General features: G+C 41.3%; 1 protein-coding gene and 1 long non-coding RNA gene across 6 annotated transcripts in view; one reads left to right on the forward strand and one right to left on the reverse strand.

Moving 5' to 3' along the window:
- Positions 1-10612, reverse strand: part of LOC102241237 — a 30486-nt gene extending 19874 nt beyond the window's left edge. For 4 of the 5 annotated variants that reach the window (XR_001362833.1, XR_001362834.1, XR_313811.2 and 1 more), the window contains exons 1-2: positions 10526-10612; positions 965-1597 (exon numbers count right to left, since the gene is read on the reverse strand). This is a non-coding gene — a long non-coding RNA (uncharacterized LOC102241237). Of the gene's footprint in view, positions 1-137; positions 175-964; positions 1598-10525 lie in introns of those variants that run through there. The other variant, XR_001362832.1, reaches the window with a different exon arrangement.
- A 613-nt stretch (positions 10613-11225) lies between these two features.
- Positions 11226-23926, forward strand: part of ZBTB38 (zinc finger and BTB domain containing 38) — a 54357-nt gene continuing 41656 nt past the window's right edge. The window contains exon 1 of the mRNA XM_005869990.2: positions 11226-11779. The gene's annotated coding sequence lies outside the window, so the exon portion shown is untranslated. The remainder of the gene's footprint in view (positions 11780-23926) is intronic.

The following is a 23926-nucleotide window of genomic DNA, read 5'->3' on the forward strand; positions in this document are numbered from 1 at the left end:
ATGAGTTCCCTGTAAATGTTGGAGATTAAACCCTTATCGGTGATATCATTGGCAAATATGTTCTCCCATGCAGTGGGCTTTCTTGTTGTTTTGTTGATGGTTTCCTTTGCTGTGCAAAAGCTTTTTATTTTGATGTAGTCCCATTTGTTTATTTTCTCTTTAGTTTCCAATGCCCTAGGAGCAGTATCAGAGAAGAAATTCCTTCGGTATATGTTTGCAATTTTGCTGCCTGTGGATTCCTCTAGTATTTTGTAAACATTCTTAAAGATCAATCTTTTTGGACAACTTAGGGAAATTTCCTAGAATTGAATCAGTAGGTCAAATGACCTATGTTTAAGGTTCCTAATACATATTGATAAATTAGCCTCTAAAAAGTTACCAGTGTCTATTTCAAATCCTAGATCCTCTTCAGTTTCTCATGTTAAAATGCATGCTCCTAGGCTCCAGTGGTCCCAGACGCTCCGAGAAGAGGGCCTAGGAACACACATTTTAATATAGCCTCCCAATCCTTATACACATTTGAGCTTGAGAACTATTGGTATGTTGTGTGCAAGTCAACATTCATTTCAGCAATTACTTATTAGAGAAAAAGTTAGAGAACCCTGAGCTAGTATATCTAAACCAGAATTTAACTTTAAGATTCTTTTTTGGCTTCTGAACTTTAGATTTTCCCTTATTCATGGTATAGTAGAGTTAAAAGAGTCTCAGCTAGGAAGTCAGAAAACCTTATTATAAACTAGAGGCCCGGTGCACAAAATTTGTGCACGAGTAGGGTCCCTAGGCCTGGCTGGTGATCAGGGCCGGCCAGGGCCTTCCTTCATTCCATGCCACCTCCTAGTGGACAGCACACATCATAGCGAGGGATCGAATTCCCGGTCGGTCGAACTCTTAAAGGGACAATTTGCACATTAGCCTTTTATTATATAGGATATGAGATAACTGAGACCCAGAATAGTTCACTTACCTCCTTGTGGATATCCAGAGATATAGTGGGAGAGGTAGAACTGGAACTTGATTAGACGAAGGTTCTCGGATCCACCCAGACTCAGAGGAGCAGAGAGAAGGCACTGGCAAGAAGACTAACTCCTGAAGTGAGCTCCTGCCTCACTAGAGGACTTCTCATCTGCCTTCCGATGGGCCATATCTCAGGACATGTGTGGGCAGCCCTCTGGGGTCATCCACGTTAGTCCCTTAAAGAGGTCAGCCCACAGTGTGCCCTAACCAGAGGTGGTGACACTACAGTTAGATCGAGGAAGACATAGTCAGCCATGCACATCCATGCCAGGAGAGCAGAGTAAGAGGTGGGGTCCAGAGTCAGAAGCCAAGAGAGCAAGGACACGGCAAGAGCAAGACCCACATTGTGGGCAAATTTTAGGTCAAGGCAGGCATGAGTTGAAAAGAAGACAAATTTAGAGCTAGACGGGAGCTGCCATGGATTCAGCCTCACCGATGGGAGCCCCGGTTACATAACTTCATGATCAGGGGAGGCACCTGCCCCCAAGTTGCGCCTGCCTCTTTAAATCTGAAAGGTGCTGTGCGCTAGGCTGCCTTCAGCTCATCTGGCCGAAGGAGGGGCAATGGGTCAGAGAAGAGGCACCTGAAAATGAAAATTTGGAACATTCTGTTACAGCAGAGAACATGGTAAACAAACAACAACCAAACTGAAAAATTCTCAACATCATCTAAAAGGAAGTATGACTGTCTGTCCTGTCTGCATAACTCTGCTCAAACCCATCAGAGCATACCCACTGGTCACCTGACAATATCTGGCTGCCCTTCTTCTTACTCTACTACCTCAGCTTCTGGGGGCCAAATGATCATATCATTTGACTTTCAAGTTCAACCTCCAGACTGTTCAGCTGCCGACAGTCCCATTTATGTTCAGGTTCTCTAAATCACCATCCCCAAGTCCACATCCATCTCCTGTGACGGCACCAAGTGAAGCACAGGAGCTAGAACCCAAAGGTAGCTGCTGCACCCATTGTTCCAGAGTAACTGCTGCACCCATTGTGCCACAGCCTTGGACACCAGAGGATTTGCCTATGATCGCCACACTATTTTTGCAACTTTTTGTGAATCTTAAAGTATTTCCAAAAAAGTTTTTAAAAGCAAATTTTTAAAAAGCTGCTTTTTTTTAAGTTAAAAAAAAAATAGGGTGTTCCCTGCCCCAGGAAACAGGGATCGGCCACTGGTTTCTCTTTCACAAGCAACTCCTATTGTTTATTTTGCCGCTTTCTGATTTATGGGTAGGCTTCTGTGGCAGCGCTCCGATGGCTTTGGTTTCACCCTCTGCTTCTCAGAGACGCCCATCTCAGTGAGAATCAAAGCTCAAGTATTCCAGCCCTGAGTGTGACTATGCCCCCTTCCCCTCCCTGAGACTGTAACTTCAAAGTGAGGTAAAGACTCAGATCTAAGAAATGGCCTCACGGTGAAAATCTAGGACAAATCATCCTTCTCGCCCTGCACAATCATGTCTTTTCCGGAATGGCGCTTTGTCTTCTCTGCTCTTCGTACAGATTATTCTCTTCACCTTCATCACAGGGCCCCTCCTCTAATGGAAGCAGATTAACCCTTCTTTGCCCCCTCTCCATCTCATTCAGCGGAGGGCTTTCTGTTAACTGCACGGCTCTCTCCCGGGGCCGTGTGCCCAGCTGAATGCTAGTAAGAGATGGCTGCCTTCCCTTTGAAGCACTTAGCCTCTGTCAAACACCTTTTTGCCAGACTTGGCCCTGGAAAGAGAGTTTTGAAATTAAACGTATTGTGAGCCGCCTGGGTGTGCAGTATGGAATTGCACAAGGCCATGGGCATTTAGGGCAAGGGGTACTTGCCGTGCTCACGACATTAGGGCCCCATCTTAATGAAATTCTGGCTTTATTAACTCCCTGGCTCTGCAAAGGGCTCCATAGTGTCACCTAATAGTGAGGCTGAGCAAATAGGGCTGATGTCTATGTGGCATCCTGTCCGGATATTAAGACACACACAAGCCACTGTCCCCCAAGACTGGCCTCAGCTACCAATTTCCTGCCATGCCTTATTTATTAGGGGGACTCATCTCAAGAGACCATGCTGAGATGGACGGCAGTGTACATTTCTTGGGCTGGCTGTGAGTTGCAGATCAGGACGGTGTGCTAGAAAGGTAACAGTTTGAATTGTTGAACTTCAGTAGGTCTTGGTGCATCTCCTAGTTATGTACCTTTTGGTTTCAAAACCATACTGAACGACGGAAAATGAAACCTGCAACTTATTTTTAGCTGCTCATGATAACTCATGAGATTTTTCTTTGCAAACCAAATAGGATAAAGGCTACTTCCGCTGGCTAAACTTAATCTGATTGACTTAATATAGCAATCAAGCCTACGTCTCTGATATTCTCAAGGGACTCTTGGTCCCAGGTGATACTTTGGCCAATATTTACTATTTTGCTTAAAATTATATTTAGTTGAGCTCTTTTATGAAACAAAATTAAACAAGTATAACATTTTTCTTCTGAGATGAATTGGGAAATAAGTTATAAGCCCTCTATATTGGCATCTATTCATTAATTCACTTATTCTATTGCCATTTATTAAGTACCTATTTGAGTGAAAGTTTGGAATAAAAATCTTTAAAAGTTGAGCCAGTATGTTGAATTACAAAGAGCAGAATGCCAGAAATTAAGTAATATGGCTTTTATCCTCAGCTTTTGCTGAGAACTTTTGTAACAACAGGCTCTTTGAACCCGACTTTGTCCTCCCTCAGAGAGAGAGTTTCAATGACATGCTCTATAAAATGCTGTGAAACACGATGTGCCACCGAGGGCCTGAGGGAAGGTCGAGGCATCTTGTGAAGGCAGTGGTATTGCTGATGTCTCTGTGGGGTCACTCTGACTTCTGTCTCCCTTTCCCTGTTCTAGAGGGGACAGATTTCAACAAAGCCTGTGGTCAGCTTTCCAGACAACTTGTGGCTCCCCTGAGTGAACAGTGATTAAGTGTTTGAAAGACTTCCATTGGTACTGTCAGTCCCCAGGTCTATGCCTGAACTCACCGAGTGAGTTCTCTAATTCTAGGAAGTAGCTTCATGGTATAGAGCTGAAGATTCCACTGGTAGCGGTGGAAGCAGAGGAACCCCCCCCCCCCCCCCCCCCGCGTTTGGTGTTGGTCGGTGAAGAGCACTCCCACATGAGCCCCTTTGTTGTACCCGTCAATGCTCTGTGTACCATGGGAGATACATAGATCTTGCCGGAGGCAACCCCGAGATATGAGTAAAGGTAGATAATTCAATACAACATAAGCTTCGTGTGCTTTTATCTTCAGCCCAAAGGAAGTGAAAATTCACTGAAGCTTGTTAAGCTGCTCTGTGGAGAAGAGGTGCATGGTTGTGGCCCTTCTGAACTACAAAGTCATTTATCTGGGGAAAAAAAAAGCAAATGAGTTTGTTCCCAGGGGGAGTCTTGGAATATTTGTTGCCCAGGATGAAGAAAGATACAAAGAGAGGATTATGCACTCACATGGGGTGGATCTTACTAACCTGTAAGAATTCTTCCTTCTCCACCTTCATTTACAGCCCACCCTCCCTTTTCAACTTAGTAGCCAATCTCTCTAGAACAGAGGTTCTCAACCTGTGGGTCGCGACCCCTTTGGGGGTCGAACGACCCTTTCACAGGGGTCGCCTAAGACCATCGGAAAACACATATATAATTACATATTGTTTCTGTGATTAATCACTATGCTTTAATTATGTTCAATTTTTAACAATGAAAATACATCCTGCATATCAGATATTTACATTATGATTCATAAAAGTAGCAAAATTACAGTCATGAAGTAGCAATGAAAATAATTTTATGGTTGGGGGTCACCACAACATGAGGAACTGTATTAAAGGGTCACAGCATTAGGAAGGTTGAGAACCACTGCTCTAGAAAGAAGAAACTCAATCTTCTTGCTGAATATATATGTATGTATGCATTTATTTATTTATTTTTGCCAATTCAGGATCTAAAAGACCCTGTTGTTCTACTTGCTCTCCATTTGGGGAGTGGCAAACAGTCATGGCTGCAAATGAGCATGTGATTAGGGATGCAGGAAAGCTCTGGGTCTCTGAGAGCCTGCAAGGCCTTTATTAGCGCCACATTTCAAGTGCACTGAGAAATGAAAGCAGGAACTATTCTGTTGCTAAAGCTGAGGTAGTGATATTGAAAATGGTGGTGAGACATTGAGAATATTCCCACAGGAGAGTCTGAGCTAAATTTAGGGTGGGGTGGGATGGTATCCACCACAGTCGCCCTTGCAGCCCTAAGTCATGTACCACTTTTTCTCTGTTGCAAACCACATGGTCCACATTCCCCTCTCCCTCCAGTTCTTTCCTGGAGAGTAACTTTAGTTTGGTCCCCAAGGCTTGCTGCCAGATCCTTGCCATCAAATGTGTGCTCTCTTCCCACGTCTTACACACGGATGCTCATGGATGGGAGTGAGAAAGCTCCTGTCTGAGACCTGGAGGGGGCTTCCTGGAATTCAGACTTGTCAGGCATGCCTATTCACCCAACCCTTCCTTCTGCCTCACGAGCAGAGAAGATAATCCTCCTCTCGTATTCCCAGGCAGGGTGGAGCTGATAGAGTTGATTAGAAAGCCCCCTTTGAGAGCCATCTGGTTGGCATATAAAATTACTGCCAATGAGGGAGATAGTCAGCTGGCCATATAACCAGGCGGCAGGGGACTTGGAGTCCTGCGCTTGGCCTAACTGACCCAGAAAGCAAGCGGAGCTGGAATTTTTAGAATCGCACACTTTCAGAGGTGGAAGGGATCTTACAAACAGGGGCAAAATGGACAGATATCAGCAGAGAGTCGATCATTAAAATGATGCAGTTGAGACACTGACCGTGATGGAGAAAAATCTCTTATTCAAAATTTAGGCTTTTTAAAAGCCCATTTTCAAAATATGTTGGGGAAGGAACTCATAATACCAACTTGGGTTATCTGTTCAGGCCCAAAGCACTATGTGTGAAAACCAGGTCAGTCCTGATTGTTACACTGATTTTTCTTTAATTGATCATATGCTTTTTAATACAGCAAATGGGTCAACTCACTTATTATGTGTGTGATCTTATGCAAATGACCAGATCTCTCTCAGCCTCACTTTCCCCATCTGTAACATGAAAAGATTGGGCTTCACCAGGGGAGGTAGTTTGCTCAGATGGAAATGTAAGCTGTTCCACTTATTTTGCCTCATGAAACATTTCCAAATTATAACAAACCTCTGAAAAAAAATTGTTACTGCTTATTTGTTACTGCTTTCTAATCTTAACTTTCCAACACAGGCTAGTTCATTCCTCCTCTTTTATTCTGTCTTCTCCACCTCCTGGTCCAGTATAACAGGTACCCCAAATTCTCAGGAACTGGGGAGTTGAGGCTGGTTCTTATAAACCTGGGTGGTTGTGGTTTCAGGGAGGGCGTTCCCCTCGACTAGTCATCTACACAGTAAAAAGATTCCTACTTCAGGGAAGAATGTAGAAGGAGGAGGTTTTATCCTGTCAGAATTGGTGGAAAGACCACAAATGAGCATGTGACTTTGGAATTAGTCAGACGTGGGTTTAAGTCTTCACTGTGCTATTTACTGTGTGACTAGCAATCTCAATTTGTTCCTCACCTAAAGTTGATGATAACTAATAACTAAGTTCCACCTTGCAGGATTATTGGTTTAGAATTAAATAATAGAGCTAAAATATTGAGAATATAGTAGGTTCTCAATAAATGGTCGTTCTAATAGACAGCTGTGATCAAGGTAGAAAATAGAAGTTCCTGCCCAGATCTTTAGGCAAAATGTACATGATTGAAGTAGCACTGGACTTTCCAAAATATTTAGGCTAAAATATCATCCAAAAGCACATTTTCAGCCATTGAGAGATTGTAACCTTGTTGCTTCCAAGGCTAAATACACTACAGATAGATAAAATAACCAAGCTCATCAAAAATTTTTTAAACTTTTAAATTCTAAGAATTTAAACAAAATTGTTATATTTGGTAAATATTTTATTTTTAAACATTTAGCTCAAAACAGCCTAACCGGGTAACAAACCCACAAATGTTGAATATCTATATTAGGTAAAAACGGAAACCAGCTGTAATTTTTAATGCAGTGAGTGGAATAAAGAAATGTGCAAACCGATCCAAATGTTTATCAACTAAGGATTCCTCTGGGACTCCGTGCCCTGACTACATTTTTTTTAAAACATGGAGACTCAAGCTTGGCTCGTACTTGAATTATGTTCTTTGCGTAAGCCATGCAATTTAATTTTAACCTACAGGACTGAAAATAAAATGAGCTCAGACGGCAGAACAATGAGACTGGGAGCAAGTGAGAGCCTTAATCTAAGTGAAAGACGCTTCCTCGCTGCTGCTCTGCCTTCTCCCGCCTGCTCCTGCCAGATTATTTGGGGTTCCCGGTGCAAAAACAGGTCAACATTTACAACGTGGGAAAGGGATTTGTCTTTTACATTAAAGTCTGTGCGTAAGCCCCGAGGATGTTGGTGAGGAGCATGAATTTTTAAAAATCATTATGCTACGTGAAATAAGTCAGTCAGAAAAAGCTAAAAAGCTTTTATATGTGGGATATAAAACTGAAACTTATGAACACAAACAGCAGTGTGATGGTTGCCAGAGGGAAAGGGGTGGGGTGGGAGGGTGAATGGGGTCCTCATATAAGGTGACAGGAGAAGATTTGACTGATTATAAGATCAGTATACAGATCTTATAATATAGAAACCCGCACCTGAAACCTATATGTTCATGTTGACCAGTGTCACCCCACTCAATTTAATAAATAAAAGAAAGACAAAAATCATAAGTGAATGCTTACCCTTGCCACTTGTAATCATGACAAAGCTTGCGTAATTCAGGCATGCACATGATTTTTTTAAAGTACAAAACAGGATTTACTAGTCAGAGAATGTCTGCCTAAACAAGCTCATCCATCTGAGTGCTTTCAGCTACAGTTCAAATTCGTTTAACACAATCAGGTTTGGTAAACAGACCACGTTAGCTCGTGGAGTGTTTTTGGAACATCACAAAATAACCAACACGTAGCTTTTAGGCTCGTTTTGGCAGAGCGTGGACACAGAACCCCACAAGGAGGTTTGGAGACCACTTGCCCAGGCATCGGCTTACCAGTACCAGTAGGGGACCTGACCACATTCACCACCCTGCTCCTGTAAAGGCACATAACACTGTTCACTCATCTCCTGGGAGCCTGATATGGATTACTGTCCTTGTCGCTGTCATTTATTTTCCCAGGAAGGAGGCGGCATCGACTGAGTTCCAAGGGGTTAGAGTTGATTCTATAGCGTGACTAGTTAGCCTACATGATAATCATGTGTGAGTGTTTTAATGTGAATGTTTAGCTTTCAGATGTTATTCATGGGGAATATCTGAACAGACACTAATAGAACCAAATGCCTAGGTGTTCGCTTCAGCCTCCTCCGCCCCCACTCTCAGGACTCTGCTTTACAGATGACCTTCTATTAAACTGGTACCTTGTAACTCAGAGTGATAGTCTCTAATTCCCGACCCCCGTGGTGCAGCAGGAATTAGCCTAAGGACACTCCATTCTAATTTTCTGTCGCTGTCAATGCTAACCAGAGCTCATAGGGCAATGAGGTGGGGGTGGGGAAGATGGTTCCACCATTGGTGTTTCCGTTAGAGCCACGTTTATTTCTGGAATAGTTGTGGGAGGGAGAGATGTGCTCCAAAGAGAAGAGGACTCAGTGTGGTTCAGGTATGATCGACCATCTGGACAACCCCATTCGGATACTTTAAAATGTATGGGATAGAGCTGGGCGGGGTACTTTCCACACATTGAGCTAAAAATCACTTGGATTCTGGGAGAGGAGATAGAATGAAAACCAGAAACAAAAGATCGGTTGTGAAACCTAGTACCGAAGTAAGATGTTCGAATACATTTTCTCCTTTAAAAAAAATTCTGGGGAGTTTGAATGTTTTGCTAACCCAGTTATTTTTAGCCAGTCCTTATAGAAAATAGAGGCGCTGGAAAACTAGCAACTCCAGAAAATGTTAATTTCTTTTTGCACGAGTTAAAATTAACTAACATTAGCATATTCAGTGATGCAATAGGCAATGAAAGACCTTGAAGAGATATGAAGAAGAAAAGTAAATATTATGTATTCAAAATCAGTCTCATAGCGTTTTATAAAAATGTTGGCTTATGTCCAGGATCTAAGGGTGGGGGTGGGTATGGTTTTTTTGTGGCTGAAGAAGGAATGGAAAATAATCTGCTCTGTTTCCTTAAAAATAAAAGACTTCTTGTTTTATACAGCGTGGTAAATGCTTTTCTGTTTTTTACCTGCCGGCAGGAAATGGAGGAAATTTTTCTAGCAAGCAATGCTGTTTTCCTCTCTTTGGGGACATGGTGACACTGGTTCTGTAGCAAAACAGTATTTGCTTATTAGGCGTTACTTCAAAATCCTGAATAAGCAGTTCTTTCCACATTTTTTTGTTCCACATGTTAAACATTTCATTGCAATTTGAGCTTCAATTGTGTGTGTGTGTGTGTCTGTGTGCGCGTGCGTGCGTGTGTGCGTTGATAGAAAAGATTGAAAGGGGATGCATAAGAATTCTTAAAGGTTTTTGTTTTAAAAAATTAATTCCTACATTATGTGTTGGAATCTCTACAGAAGGCGATTCCAATTTATTACATACAGCCAAACTAGATCCCATCAATCTTGTGCAGCGAGGGTAGAGAGGTGGTATTGAAGAAGACATGAAATTTGGTGTTCGAGTAGATGAGATTTAATTTTCAGAAAACATTTCACTCATAAAACGGATAGCACCCCAGTGTCAGCCCTGACCTCCATGATGTCAATGTCGTCGTGCAAGCGTAGCTAAGATAAGCCTCAAAGTGAAACAAAGAAACGTTGCATCTCAGCACAACACCATTTCTTCTCTTACAGTATGTACTCTCCCTCTCTATAACTATAGCCTTTTGGATTTCTGTTAATGGCTTGTTACTTTACAATTTAGCTTTTGCAGGGGGAGGGAGGAGAAATATAATTTTGCATATCCTATGTTTTGAGCAAGTACAGTAGGCTGCTGCAAGTCAACATTATTTAGGTCAGTATCCTGGTTAGCTTTTATCGTCCGTGCTGGTCAGCTATGTATCCAAACGAACTCAGCATCAATTTATTTTTCTGTCCTGATTGTATTCTGCTTCTAAGTTTAAGCAAATTTATTCACATTAGAATACCATTCCAGCTGAGGAGGTATCTGCCGTTCTGTACTGCAGATACATTTAGCAGGATACATTTACACGCTTGTGGTTAGAGGTTATAGCACTGATACAGACAGCTGATCATGCATTCTTCTACAAGCCTGCCGGCACCAATTAGGATTTTTAAAAATAATCTAGAAATGCTACACCTTTTATAATATTATTTTTGACTTTGCTATAGCTTAACAGTTTTGGTTTCTTGTTGTTATTATTAGCAGTTCTATGAAATTAACAGTCTATAAAATGCATCCCAAACCAGATACATACTGTATTGAAAGCTTTCTTCAAGAAGATGACATGACAGTATCCGTTCCAGCTGATTTTCTTCCTTAGCAAAAGGATTATTTGATTCTCAGAAGCAGAAGGACACAGTCATTGTGCAGCAGCTCTGCTTAAATGTATGAAATGCCTTCTACTGTCTGGTTGCAGAATTTGGAGTTGGCTAAATAGTGTTTAGTGATTGGGCTCATCTTGCATCACCAGTTGATGACATTTTTCTTTGTTCCCTCCTCCCCAGTTGAACCAGGACTCTGAGGCTGATATGCAATGTCACTTCCAACATTAATCAGATACTGCATTTAAGGTGAGCCGTTCCTTGCCTCCTCCTTCCCCAGTGCTCGTGTGCTGCATGCATTGCGTATCTTGCTCCTGCGAGCCTAAGATGGCAGGCAGGATTAGCTGTGCTGGTGCTGTGTGCATGCTGTGTATAGAATTCATTACACGTTGCCTAGTATTTCAGATGTGAGTATGTAAATGCTCTGTATGCCATATCATCTGGTAGTGAAGACTTGTTTTTGCCTCATTTCAGCCTTAGATATTTCAACATCACCTTTCAGTTCCGATTCATTTGCTTCTGGATGTTTGCTTTTCATCACATTCAAAATAGGATTTTACCTTTTTTTTTTTTTAAACAAAGCCAAAAAAAAAAGCCCTAAAAAACAAAACAACAACAAAACTCTGCTACCAGATGGTGTCTCCCCTTTCTTCTTGCATTTGCTGTCTTTTAAATAATGTATGTTGTATTGTTAATTAATGTGACTATCAAATTAAACACTTGAAACTTCCGTGTTTATTATGCAGGTAGGAGGTAAGGTGGGACCTATTTTTAACTCTTATGCACGCCATGGTGTGCAAACAACTTGGTTCTCAAATTTGTATTTTCAATGCTGGTATCAGTGGTTTGATTTTCAGCAAATGTGACAGTGGCCTTTGCAGTGGTCAGCTTCGGGCTTTGAACTCTCAGAGGAGGAAGGGGAAAACATTCAACACACCACCTCCTTGGTTGCAGCCTCAGAGAAACCTTGGATGAGAACCTTCCTTTTTTCAATCCTGTTTTCCTGTTGATAAATTCAGTTCTCGTGATCACAGTGCATCCAAGCTGTTCTGCGTATGATTTTTGTGTGTGTGACAATTGCATCTAAAACTTGTGAGCAAGAAGACGGAGAAATCGGTCTCCATCGCTTCACATAAAAATGGCTGAGTGTTTTGTCATGCTAGCATTGCACTAAGTGATACATACAGGTAGGTTGAAATTTGCATGTTTTATAGAATTTGAGCCATGCAGCAAGAATATTATGGATTAAAATATGACTTTTAAAACAAAAATTAAATAAGACAGTTGTAATTTTTTTTGGGGGGGGTATTAAATTGGATAGCCTTTTCTAGTCAGATAGTATAGAAATATATAGCTTTTATAAACTTATAAAATGATTCTGCAATAAGATGATTTCTTTTTTAAAAACCATATGTATAGTAGGTGTGGCGCCGTTAGACAACAAAAGAATTTTTTGGAAAAGTCTGTTGATTCAGCTCCATTTTAGCTTGAAACTAAAAATAAATGGGTTTCTGCAGATAATTTCAAAGAGCGCAAACAAGCTTAATATGAAACATTTAAAATATTTAAATTTTAAGAAGCGGTCTTTAAACGTGTTATATGAAAGATGAAAATAACATGTACTTAAAAATTAATTTTAGATAATATGCAAGAATAAATACACTTTTATATACCTATTACTAGGGAGAGGAAGAGTTACAATTTTAAAGGGGGAAATATTAAATGTAAATGGTCCTGTTAGAAGAAAAAGAGCTTCATGAATGAAACAGTGTCTAGGATGGCTCATTGCAGACCATACAGCTGTGGTTCTGCAAGTACCAAATTCTGGCACTATTCAAAATAATTTCATGGGCTCTTTCCTTTGAGGTTAACTTCTCAAATATATTTTAGTTTTTCAAATTAACACTGGGCCAGAACCTGTTTCCTTGGTAACCAAATCTTATTTTTAAATGCAATAACAGATATGCAAAAGATTGTCTTAAAAAAAGAAACAAATGTTTAATGAAAAATTTATAGTTCTTTTTCCTCTGATATAGAGTCTGAACTGGTTTTAGACATTTTTAAAATGCGGTCTTCAAGCCTTAAAAACAAGACATATTTCTGCACATATAGAGAAAGCTTGCACAGTGAGAGCTTTTTTCCTCCCTCCTTTGTGCTCAGTACTTTCAAAATTAAGGTTTCCTTTGAAATGTGCTCTAGAATGCTGGTCAAGGTTTGTGTACAAAGGTGTAGTTTCATTATCACGAGTTCACCAGCGCCACCGAAACAAAAGGCATCTCAGAAATTCTGAGAATCAGAAAATGCTTAGGCTCTTGTTTTCCTTGATCCCTCCATTGGTAACCTCGGAGCTCTCGATAGAGAAAGACCCAAAGCCAAGCCCACCCCAATGATAAGTGCACATTGAGCCTTTGTGGAAACGTCCTTGTAGATGTGTTCGGGGAAAGATGCTGTAAACCCCAAACCTCCCTGAGGTTTGCTCCGATGTGAAGAACCTTGAGATTCAGAACCATTTGTGCAAATAGTTGCTGTATTTTAGCAGCTTGTCATATTCAAAAGCACTGTCTGTAAAATCTAACCTCTTACGGGCTAAAGGTTTGTTGTTGCTGTTGTTGTGTTGTTTAGAGGCCAACTTAAATATTTTGCTTAGAGTCTTTGTCTGGCTCAGTTATATGAGATCATGATTCATCTCCCAGTGATTTCGTTCTTTGGGCTGCCATGAAAATATCCTTCCTGCAACACCTCAACACCGCCCCCCCCCTTTTTTTTTTGGTTGTTCGGGAGCCATTTTCCTTCTTGCCTGTGACTTAAATGACTAAGTTCATTTTTAATATAGCATCAATCAGAAGATCATAAACTGAAGGGAAATGTCAGAAACCTGATTCAGTATTTCCTACTTATTTTAATATGAGTAGCATTAACAGTTGCAGTAGGAGCAAGCTAACTGTCATTTGCTCTTGAGCAAATAATGAGCCAGGCATTTGTAATTAATGTACTATTGCTACCCAGAAAGATACAACTACAATGCCTTCTGTTTTGATAGGCTGGTACAGATTAATAATTTTCAGTCTTAATCACAAGATTAGATGGATGCAATGGAATTGTTTTACCATAAAAATCAATGCCTGATAGATTCAACAGTGTATTTCTTCTTTATCAAATGTCAATCGTTTTCTTTTTAACTCCAGCATGATTGCATCTTCTTGGAGACTTTCATCCCTAATAATTTTTTTGAGGCATTATTCATTTATGTTGCTCTTGGTCTTGCCTAGAAGAATTTTAAACACAATTCAAGGAGCTTGAAGTATATTGTACTGTTGTCATTCTAATAAATAGAGTAGTGAATGGAAGACTGATTATTATTTATTACATTGTTGTGTTTCGCCTTAATGTCTTGCCTCCATATTTCACAGAAATCTTTTCAAGGCACAATACTTTTCTAAACTTACCCATTTACAATTATTATTAAATTTGCTAGATTAATAAAAAAACACTGCCTGCCAATTATTAAGGATGGTACTTAGTCATTCTCATTGTTCAGAAGGCTATGCTTAACTAATTTACAATTTTTGGCTAAGGTGTTTATACCGGGCAGGCCAGAGCAGGTGCAACATGAAGAATGTGCAAACAACTGCTTTGTTCTCACCAAAATGAAATGGGAAAATCTGTGGTTTTCTGCCTGAATGATTTATAATATAAAATTCTCAACTCCTTTTTTTCTTTGGAAAATAGGAAATGTTTTTCCAAACCTTAACTTGGGCTTTTTTTTTCCTTTTTACCCTGTCTCTAGTAATGATCTGTTTAGTCATGTAAATGGGAAATATTACATTTAGTCATCCAAAATATATTCATCCAGGTTGATATTTATTGTGTTATATCTTCTAATTAAAAGGGATTTCATCTCACCTAGCCAGCATGGCTCAGTGGTTGGGCGTCATCCTATGAACCAGGAGGTCACAATTCAATTCCTGGTCAGGGCATATGCCCGGATTGTGGACTCAATCTCCAGTGTGGGGCATGCAGGAGGCAGCCGATCAATGATTCTCTCTCATCATTGATGCTTCTCTCTCTCTCTCCCTCTCCCTTCCTCTCTGAAATCAATAAAAATATATTTTTCAAAAAAAGAGATTTCATCTCTTCCTACTAGAATGATGTTGATCTACCTCAACCATTACTATGGCTTCCTCATAGACAGATGGTAGCCAGGCCATGTTTTAGAGCTGGTTGATATAGGGAGAAGAATCTGGACAAAGATCTAGCACCTTTCTCTTTAGTACTAAATCATGCTAAGCCTTTGAGTTCCTGGTTGACACATTTATTGAGCACCTGCTATATATGCCAGGCATATTTTAGAGGCTGGAAATACAGTAATGAAGAAGAGATACCAGGGCCTGCTTCTCAATGACCTGCCTCTAGTGTGATAGAGGAAAATAAATATGTAAACAATTAATTAAAGAATACAAGTGCAAAGACAAAAAATTAAATTAAATTTAAAAAAGCAATGTGACCCCCAGCAGATATGACTCAGTGGTTGAGTGTCAACCCATGCACCAAGATGTCACTGGTTCGATTACCAGTCAGGGCACTTGCCCGGGTTTTGGGCTCAATCCCCAGAAGGGGGCATGCTGGAGGCAGCTGATTGAGGTTTCTCTCTCATCAATGTTTTGATCTCTCTATTCCTCTCCCTTCCTCTATCTCTTAAAAAATAAATAAGAAACATTTAAAAAATAAAAAGCAATATGACATGTTGGGAGGAAGAGAGACACTTTAGAATGGTGAGCCAGGGAAAGCCTTCGTAAAGAGATGGCATTTAAGTGGAGACCTACATGGTAGGATAGACTCAGCCAGGAGAGAGCATTACCAGCCAGAGGGGTGTTCATGCACAAACTGCAAACTTTCCTTTCCTAGTGTAACTACCATGATATCAGAGCCAGGTTTGACGACTTTGTGGACTGAGCCTTATTCAGGTAAGCTTCCCCTGCAGTGAGAAGGTAGGTCAGGCCCTCCTGGCTGGTTTTAGTCAAATTCCCAGGACATGGTGCCTGTGGGGTCATTGCTTGTGCCCCAGTCCCATCTGGAGATGCCTAAGAAGGTGCAGTGAAATTCTGCGCATTGCAGTCCCAGGTGGCGATAAAATTTTGGTGCAGGCTCAGTGCTAACTCAAGAAATCCACCAAAGAAAGGCTTCTCAGAGCAAAATAACTTTCTGGGAAGCCTTTTGTTTCATTTTTCATACGAATCCCAGAGTTTACACTTAGGGCCAAACATTGAGCTAGCCATTACCTTTCATTTTTTTCAAAGGCGTAAAGGCTATCCTATCTTCCAAAAACTTGTCTTTGTCTCCCGTTGCCTAAACTCCTCAGTTCTGCAGACCTCTGTGACAGCTGGTGGCTTTCTAAAGACCTTACTACTTGGAGTGATATTTCTCGACTTCAGCAAATAACACTAAGAAAATTCTTCCTAAGAACCAAGAACTCTTCCATGCCTTATAGGTTAGTCTATTGCCTGATGAAGGCCCAAGAACAAAAGGATAGGTTTGCTATATATATGTTTCAGAAGCGTCTTCTAAAGTGGATTCATAATTTAGTGGACTTTGCTAATCACACGTGAGAGGAGGCCTAGCTGACTCTTTATACTTTGGTTTTGACTAGCCACGAAATGATTATTCTAGTCCTTCGTGGTAGAGTATCACCCATTAGTGGGAGAAGGAGCTCCAACAATTCAGTTCCCTTCTTCAAGCATTTGTTGAGCTTCTGCTGTGTGACAGACACTGCTATGACTCAGGCAGAGTGGTATCTGACATGAAATTCCCTATGGAACTCTAGTCTAGGTTCCTATGCAAGGCCAGAACATCGTACGGACAGGCACAATCGTGTGTCCTCTCTGTTCCAGAAAGAATGAATAGTGTGCTGTTCTCTTAGTGGCCTTTTATACTGTTCCCTGAAAGCCAGCCTTCCGTGTGGGCATCTCAGCTAATAGCAAGGATGGTTCTTCCCTGGGACACAGTGTCTCGTCCTCATTACCTCCCCAAGATGTCTTGGCTCCTAATAAGCCACCGTATGCCTGGCTGCCCTGCTGCAGGCTGGCCTGCCTGCATTGCCAGGTGACCTGGATAACAAAGGCTGCCACTCTTTCGCATTCATGAGCAGATGTTAAGTTGAGAAGCCCTTGAATGCAAAAATTTGAATTTGTGATGCAGGCAAGATGCTTCTGTTTTTTCACCTTCCCTGGCTGACAGTGAGGGGTCTCGCTGCTGACTTTTCTGCTGCAGGCTTTGTGGGCAGCAGGTAAATCAAAGACCAGTCACCAAAGCACTTGTCTTTGTGAGGTGATCCCAGCATGGCTCTCCGTGGCCTAAATGTCTCAATGACCAGAAAATTGCTCTTTTGATCTTGTAACTCATTCTACACCTTTTCCCTTAATGGCTTCCTTGCTCCTGCAGCTATTCCTGCTCAGGGTTCAAGACTAGCACTTGCGTCCACCCTCACTGTCTCTGGCCTGCAGAGGGGGTTTGTTTCCTGGCTCTGTTTTGTTTTAAAAATGTAAAGTGTAAATATTCTTTCTGTGTTCATGAAAAGAGTGAGACCTTCCATGATTTTCTTTACATAATAAAATAAACCTCTCTCTTCCTTGCCCCATGGTCATTGCTGCCAAATGGATATTTTGAAATTTATTTTCCTTTTGCCTCCTAAAATCTTCTACCCTGGCTGAGGCCTTGCTCTAATTAAGGCCTCACAGTCCTGCCCCTCTTCCCCAGCGCTGAGCGCGACGTGGAGTCCCTGCCCTGAGGGCCTTACAAGCCAGTGAGATGAGAAAACAAAAGCCACCAGCTGAGAATGTGGTTAAATCCCAGAAGGGCAGTGCCCTTGTAATTTTCCCCCCTTCCTCATGTTTCTTGAGCTGTGGAAGAGAAGAGGGGAACCTTTAGTAGGGAAAGAAAAGGGTCACACCATTGAAAGATTCTCTAGAAATTGCAGGATATCAGGAAACAATGTAGAACAGAACAGGGCGGTCATCTGAGAGGCAAAGTGGGGAGATGGAGATGACCGCAGACTGAGAGGACAGCAAGGGGGTGCAGCAACTAAGAAAGAAGGAACAAAGGGAGCGGTCAGGAGGCAGGCAGGCAGTGGGCGAACAAAAGGAGATGCTGCTGTGCTGCACCAGAAGCTGGGGGGTGCCCCCCCCCCTCCCAGGGAGAAAGAATGGGGAGGAGTTTCAACTAGAAAACGAAGGCTTGGGAGAGCCCCTGAAAGGCAGGCTGCCGGCCTGCTGCATAGGGACTGGGTGTTCTGTCGTTCTCTCTGGCTTTGGTCATAATGTTGGCCTTGGTGCTTAATTGTCCCACGTGAGCTATTATGAAGGACCTGCAGTCTTGGAGGTGATGTATCCGAGTCTTATGAAGTCTCCATCCCAAGGCCCCCATTCCACATGCTGAGGATACCAGAGAGCCGCACCCCATATCGCTTGACTAAATCTGGTTTAACCTTTAAATTAAATGAGCCGAGTTTTCACATGGGCTGTGACCTAGTGCTTTTGGTCTTCTACGAAGCTCAGGCTGGAGACAGACCCAAAATACCTGCGTTAAGGTGCAGAGTTTAGAAACTCTTTCCCCCAAAGTCATGTTGCCCACAGCAGGCATGTTGCTCTGCTTTTGCAGCGCCCAAAGCCGGTCCTTCCTTGCTCTTCACCAGCCTTTTCCAGTCCCTGGTCTGAGTGCCTAGCAAGCCATCTGCAGGGGATATTTCGAATGTCTTTTTTTGGTCTCCCGGAGACCATACCTGGCTGACACACTAGCACTGAATGTTGTCATCATCCCTGTACTTCTTGCTTAGCTCTTGCAGGAATGTGAACCACAGACTTCAGTTGCAGTGTGGACCTCAGGCCCACTTGTTCTATCATTGGATAGTTAAGTAGCCATGCTTGACTCTTAGTCCAGTGCTCTTTCCACTAATGCTTTTAGGTCACAGAGGAAGTCCAGTTCTAAGCTAGGGGTTTGGAAGCTTTTTCTATAAAGGGTAAATATTTTTAAAAATATTTTTATTGATTTCAGTGAGGAAGAGAGAGGAAGAGAGAGATAGAAACATCAATGATGAGAGAGAATCATCAATTGGCTGCTTCCTGCAGGTCCCACGCTGGAGATGGAGCCCGCAACCCAGGCATGTGCCCTAACCCGGACTCGAACCATGACCTCCTGGTTCATAGTTCCACACTCAACCATTGAGCCATGCCGGCTGTGCAAGGGTAAACATTTTAGGCTTTGTGGATTAAGGCAAAATTGAAGATAGTATGTATTTATATGACAACAGAGAAAAATTTCCCAAAACTTTTTAATGGTGAAATTAAAAATATAATAATATATAATATTAAGTATAACAATAATAATCTATGCACTGCCATAGATACAGAAATGACCATGGCTGGGTCCCAATAAAACTTTGCCTATGGACACTGAAATTTGAGTTTAATGTAATTTTCATGTCATGAAATATTATTCTCCTTTTGGTTTTTCCCCCCAAGCATTTAAAAATGTTAAGAACCATCCTCAGCTTGTAGGTTATACAAAAACAGGTGGCAGGCAAATTTGGTCCAGAGACCATAGTTTGTGTACTTATTTTCTAAGTCAAAACCTGTAAATTGGTGGCTCATTGGCCATTCTAGTCCACATATGTATTTTGTTTGACTTTTAACAATAGTTTTAATTGAATCAGTTACCATTGTTTTTGTTTCTAATTTTTTGTTGTTGTTGTTAATCCTCAACAGAAGATATTTTTCCATTGATTTTTGAAGAGAGTGTAAGGGAGAGGGAGAGATAAGAGAGAGAGACTTCAATGAGAGAGAGACACATGGATTGGTTGCCTCCTACATGCGGCACCAGGGATTGAGATTGCAACCCAGGTAACGTGCCCTTGACCAGAATGGGACCCAGGACCCTTCAATCTCCAGGCTGCCGCTCTATCCACTGAGCAAACAGGCTAAGGGCTCTAATATTGTAATTGTATTAACTTTTTTTCTCCTAATTATAAAAGTAAAATATGACTACTATGCAATAATTTGAAATGTTAACATTTTGGCGTGTATCCTTTCAGTCTTTTATCTATGCCTTGTGATATTTTTAATAGTTGAGATAATATTTTGTGGACAATTTTGTATCTTTTTATTCATTTATATCATAAGCATTTTATGTCATTTTAAAGTCTTTCATTAACATAATCTTTCAAAATTTATTATGAACATTTTAAACAGATGGACAAACCAGTTAAATGAACCCTTGTGTAGCCATCAAACAGCTTCAACAATTCTCAACTGCTGGCCAATCTTGTTTCATGTAAATTCTCTCTTGTAGTATGTTAAAGCAAATCCAAGATCATATAAGTTTTTCTTGAAATATTTTTGTATCATTCTCTAAAAGATAAAGATAGTAAGAGAAAGCCCCTTTTTTTGTGGGGGGGGGAATAAATGCTGATGTATTTAGGTGTAAAAGAGAATGATGTCTGCAACTTACAAATGGCAGGAAAAAATAATAGATAAATAGATATGGGTAGAGTATATATAGGTATTTTTGGTACTATTTTTGCAATTTTTCTATAACTGAAATATTTCTAAAAAAGTTTTAAAAATGTGGATTACTAAAAAATACATTTTAAAATGTGGGTTACTAAGAAACGAAAATAACCACAGTGTCATTACCACACCAACAAAAACAATAATTCTTTAATAACATCAGATATCATAGTCAGCATTCATATTTGTCCAGTTTGGTCATTTTAAGAAAACAACAACACACAATTTGTTCTAAGGTTCATACAGTGCAATTAATATTTCCTCAAATTTCATTTAATCTATAGATTTTCCTGCCTCGTTCTTTTTTAAAAAATATATTTTATTGATTTTTTTACAGAGAGGAAGGGAGAGGGATAGAGAGAGTTAGAAACATTGATCAGCTGCCTCCTGCACACCCCCTACTGGGGATGTGCCCACAACTAAGGTACATGCCCTTGACCGGAATCAAACCTGGGACCCTTCAGTCCACAGACTGATGCTCTATCCACTGAGCCAAACCAGCTAGGGCCCTTTCTTTCATTCTTGCTATTGCTATAAAAAATTGATTGAAAAAAACATTTGTCCCATAGTTTCCCACAATCTGGAATTTGATGATTGTGTTTCTTGGTGCTGTTTTACATGTTCCTCTGTCTCAGAAATTTCTTGTAAACGGCTAGTTACAAGTAGAGACTTGATCAGATTCAGATTTTTTTTTTTAAGTAATCGACATTTCATATATTTTATATAAAATTCCTGGTTTGGGCTTCATTGGAAAATTTTGCGGACCTGGGATTCCCACCTGGCAACAGTTGCTCTGGGGCTGGGTGGTGACCACCCACACTCCCCATTTAGGTGGGACACCGGTTATCCTGTTGGCCCTGGTTCACATTACTTCCTGCTGGCTCCCGTGGGCATTGGAAGTTGACACCCCTTTTCTAAACACTGTCTCTTCCTGGGCTTTGGTAGACTTCTCAACACAGTATCACAAGAGGCCTTTCAGGAACGTGGTGGAGATTAGAGAAAATGGTTCAGACAGGCACTTTCTTAAAATGCTTGAAGAAAAGAGATAAGCAGCCACATCAAGGGAGGCCACGCGATAGAATCTGTGCCCAGGATGAGGGAAAGAGAGGAAAAGTAAAACAATAAATTGAGTTCACAGAGTGCTGCAAATATGGGAGGCAGAATGAGTCAAAGGAAGCAAGTGGATTTAATAGACACACCACTTACATCTATTTATATATTATGATAATATTGAAACCTTAAAAAATAAAGAGAAGGGGGGCATAAATGTTAAATTGGCCAATACTGCTAAATCAAAAAGTGCAAGCAGACAGTTGTAACATAACGAAAATAGTGGGAATTAAAAGAAATGAGGTAGAAAACAAGGAACGCCTAAAAAGGCCACTGGAAAAGGATCAGGAGCCATGCTGTGGAGATGTTGAAGAATGGGTAGAAATTAAAGGAGAGAGGAGAGAATCTTAAAGTCTTAGGTATTTTTTGGTGATTGGCAAATCTATTACAATGAAAAGTACTCTAAAGCTATAGAAAAAGAAATCACATTGAGTTGTTTTGAAAAGCATAAACCTTTCCAGAAAAGAACAAAATGGTGACAAGTTGGGACGTTCCGGGAAATTTCCAGATAGTTCCCCATAGTCAGAAGAATGATTAAGAGAGAGAATCTGCGACTGGTTATGAGGAAGGGTGGAAAATTTCGAAGGACAGGCTGATTATGTAAGGTTTAGATTGTGGTGTTTAAAACTGTTGCCATGATATTTTAGTTATTAATAACAATTTGGGGAAATCTATTCGCTTCTGGAGAAACATTTAGCTCTAACGAGAAAGAAATGCCACTGTATGTGAATTCCCAAGTGGATGTAAGGAGTCATTCATTTGCTAAGCCTCTTAGGAAAGCCAGAGCCGATTTCACCCTTAACAAGCTGTTGACAGCTTCTGATCAAGGTACCACCTTGGAACATGTTAGCAGCACAGAAAGTGGACTGCGGAGTCAGACCTGTGTTTAAATCCCTTTATGTCAGTCACCATGTGACCCTGGCAGCTTACCCATGGAAAATTTCTAGGGTATAAAGGTTGCTTTACACACTGAAGCTATGGTTCTGACCGCTTGGACTTAGAGCTCTGCATACTTGACTTCCAGCACTAAGAGCCACAACTGTTTACACTTACAGAGCACTTACTATGTGCCAGGCACTACTGTAGATGCTGCTTGTGTGCTATCCCATTTTATTATCAAAAAGCCCGACGAGGTAAGTGTTGTATTAAAAGTAGCCTCACTTTACAGATGAGGAAGCCAAGGCTCAGGGAAAGTGAGTAATTTGCCTAAAGTTATATAGTGAGTGACTGTGTAAGTGACAAAGCTGGGCTTTAAACCCAGGCAGACAGAATCCAAAGGCCAAATTACTTTGCTCTCCCACCTCCCACCTTCCAATCTCAGAGAAGCCCAGAGAGCAATGCCCGTGGCTCCTAATTCAGGTGCCTCCATTTCGTTGGAGGCCCATGTGATTTTCCGTTTCCAAAAGCCTCAATGAAAACACAAACTTGCGATCAAACCACAGGTTTCATTAGGTTGGAATCCACAATTAACAACAGGTTAGCTCAAGTTTTGTAGAAGCTCTGATTGGCAGTTACATTAACAAAAACACTGCAGGATCATTTTTCTAAGTGGGAAGATGAATCATTAGGTAATATATGCAATTTGGTGGAATAGATCTTTCTAAACATGTGGCCTAGGGAGAGAGAATAAAGGGTGCTTGGCTTTGAGGGGGGTGGGAGCTGCTCAGGTACATGTGTATGCATGTTGTCCAACCTGCCAGCCTTCAAAACCCTGCCTACTTATTTATTTAGTTATGAGGTCTGGTGATAAGATTTATTTGTGGCACCAAATCCTGCCTTTATTTTTTTTTTAATTTCATGACCCTTTAATTTGATTTTAAGGCAATATATTTTCCCTGATTATTTAAAATCAGTAAGTTTTATTGGTTTTGTATTTACTGTTGGAATTTACTTTATTCATCAAAATGGTCACGTACTGGAAACATGGCCAGGACCTGGGATGCAGAATTGCGAACACGGCACTACAAGCTAAAAACAGGATATAGGCGAAGCAAAGAACAGCCTTTCCATCCGAAATTGTCACCTGGGAGTGAATCTTTTCTAAAGAAAAATTTAAAATAAGACTCATACTACCAAGACACAGGACACACGGATGGGTTTTTAAAAACAAGCAAACAAAACCTTACGTTAGTGCACTAGGCTGTTAGCTACGTGAGTTTGTGGCAGGCCTCCCTCAGTAAATACGTATTTTCTCAGTGAGCAGTCCCTGGGTCTCAGAAGGAAGAGCCTAGCAGTCAGTAGCCTTTATATAAGGAAGAGAGCTGGGTCTTTTGCGTGAAATAACTTTTATGCCACGTGCGGAAAATCAATCTAGGCCCTGACAGCCATGGGAAAGCGCAGGTGACACCCCTCGTCCTGAGAATTTAGCTAAATTACAACTGCACTTGACTTTCTCCGATTCCTGCCTCTCTCCAATGCGCAGGATTTGGCTGCTGTGTGGGATCCGGGTCAGGGACCCCGGGACCCTTCTGTGGGCCCAGGCCTTGTTCTAATGGCGACTGGGCTCCTTGGCGGCAGACCCCTAAGCGGGTTGTCCTTCCGCGGGTTCTGGCTTGTGTTTTCCCCGGAGAAGGTGGAGGCGGAGGCCGCTGTCCGCTGGGTAGGTCTGGGGCTTCGCGGGGCCTCCGTGGTTGCCCCCGGGTCCCGCTGCTCCCCTCCCGGGGTTTC

This window comes from Myotis brandtii, unplaced genomic scaffold (assembly GCF_000412655.1).
Source record: "Myotis brandtii unplaced genomic scaffold, ASM41265v1 scaffold312, whole genome shotgun sequence".
Taxonomy (NCBI): domain Eukaryota; kingdom Metazoa; phylum Chordata; class Mammalia; order Chiroptera; family Vespertilionidae; genus Myotis; species Myotis brandtii.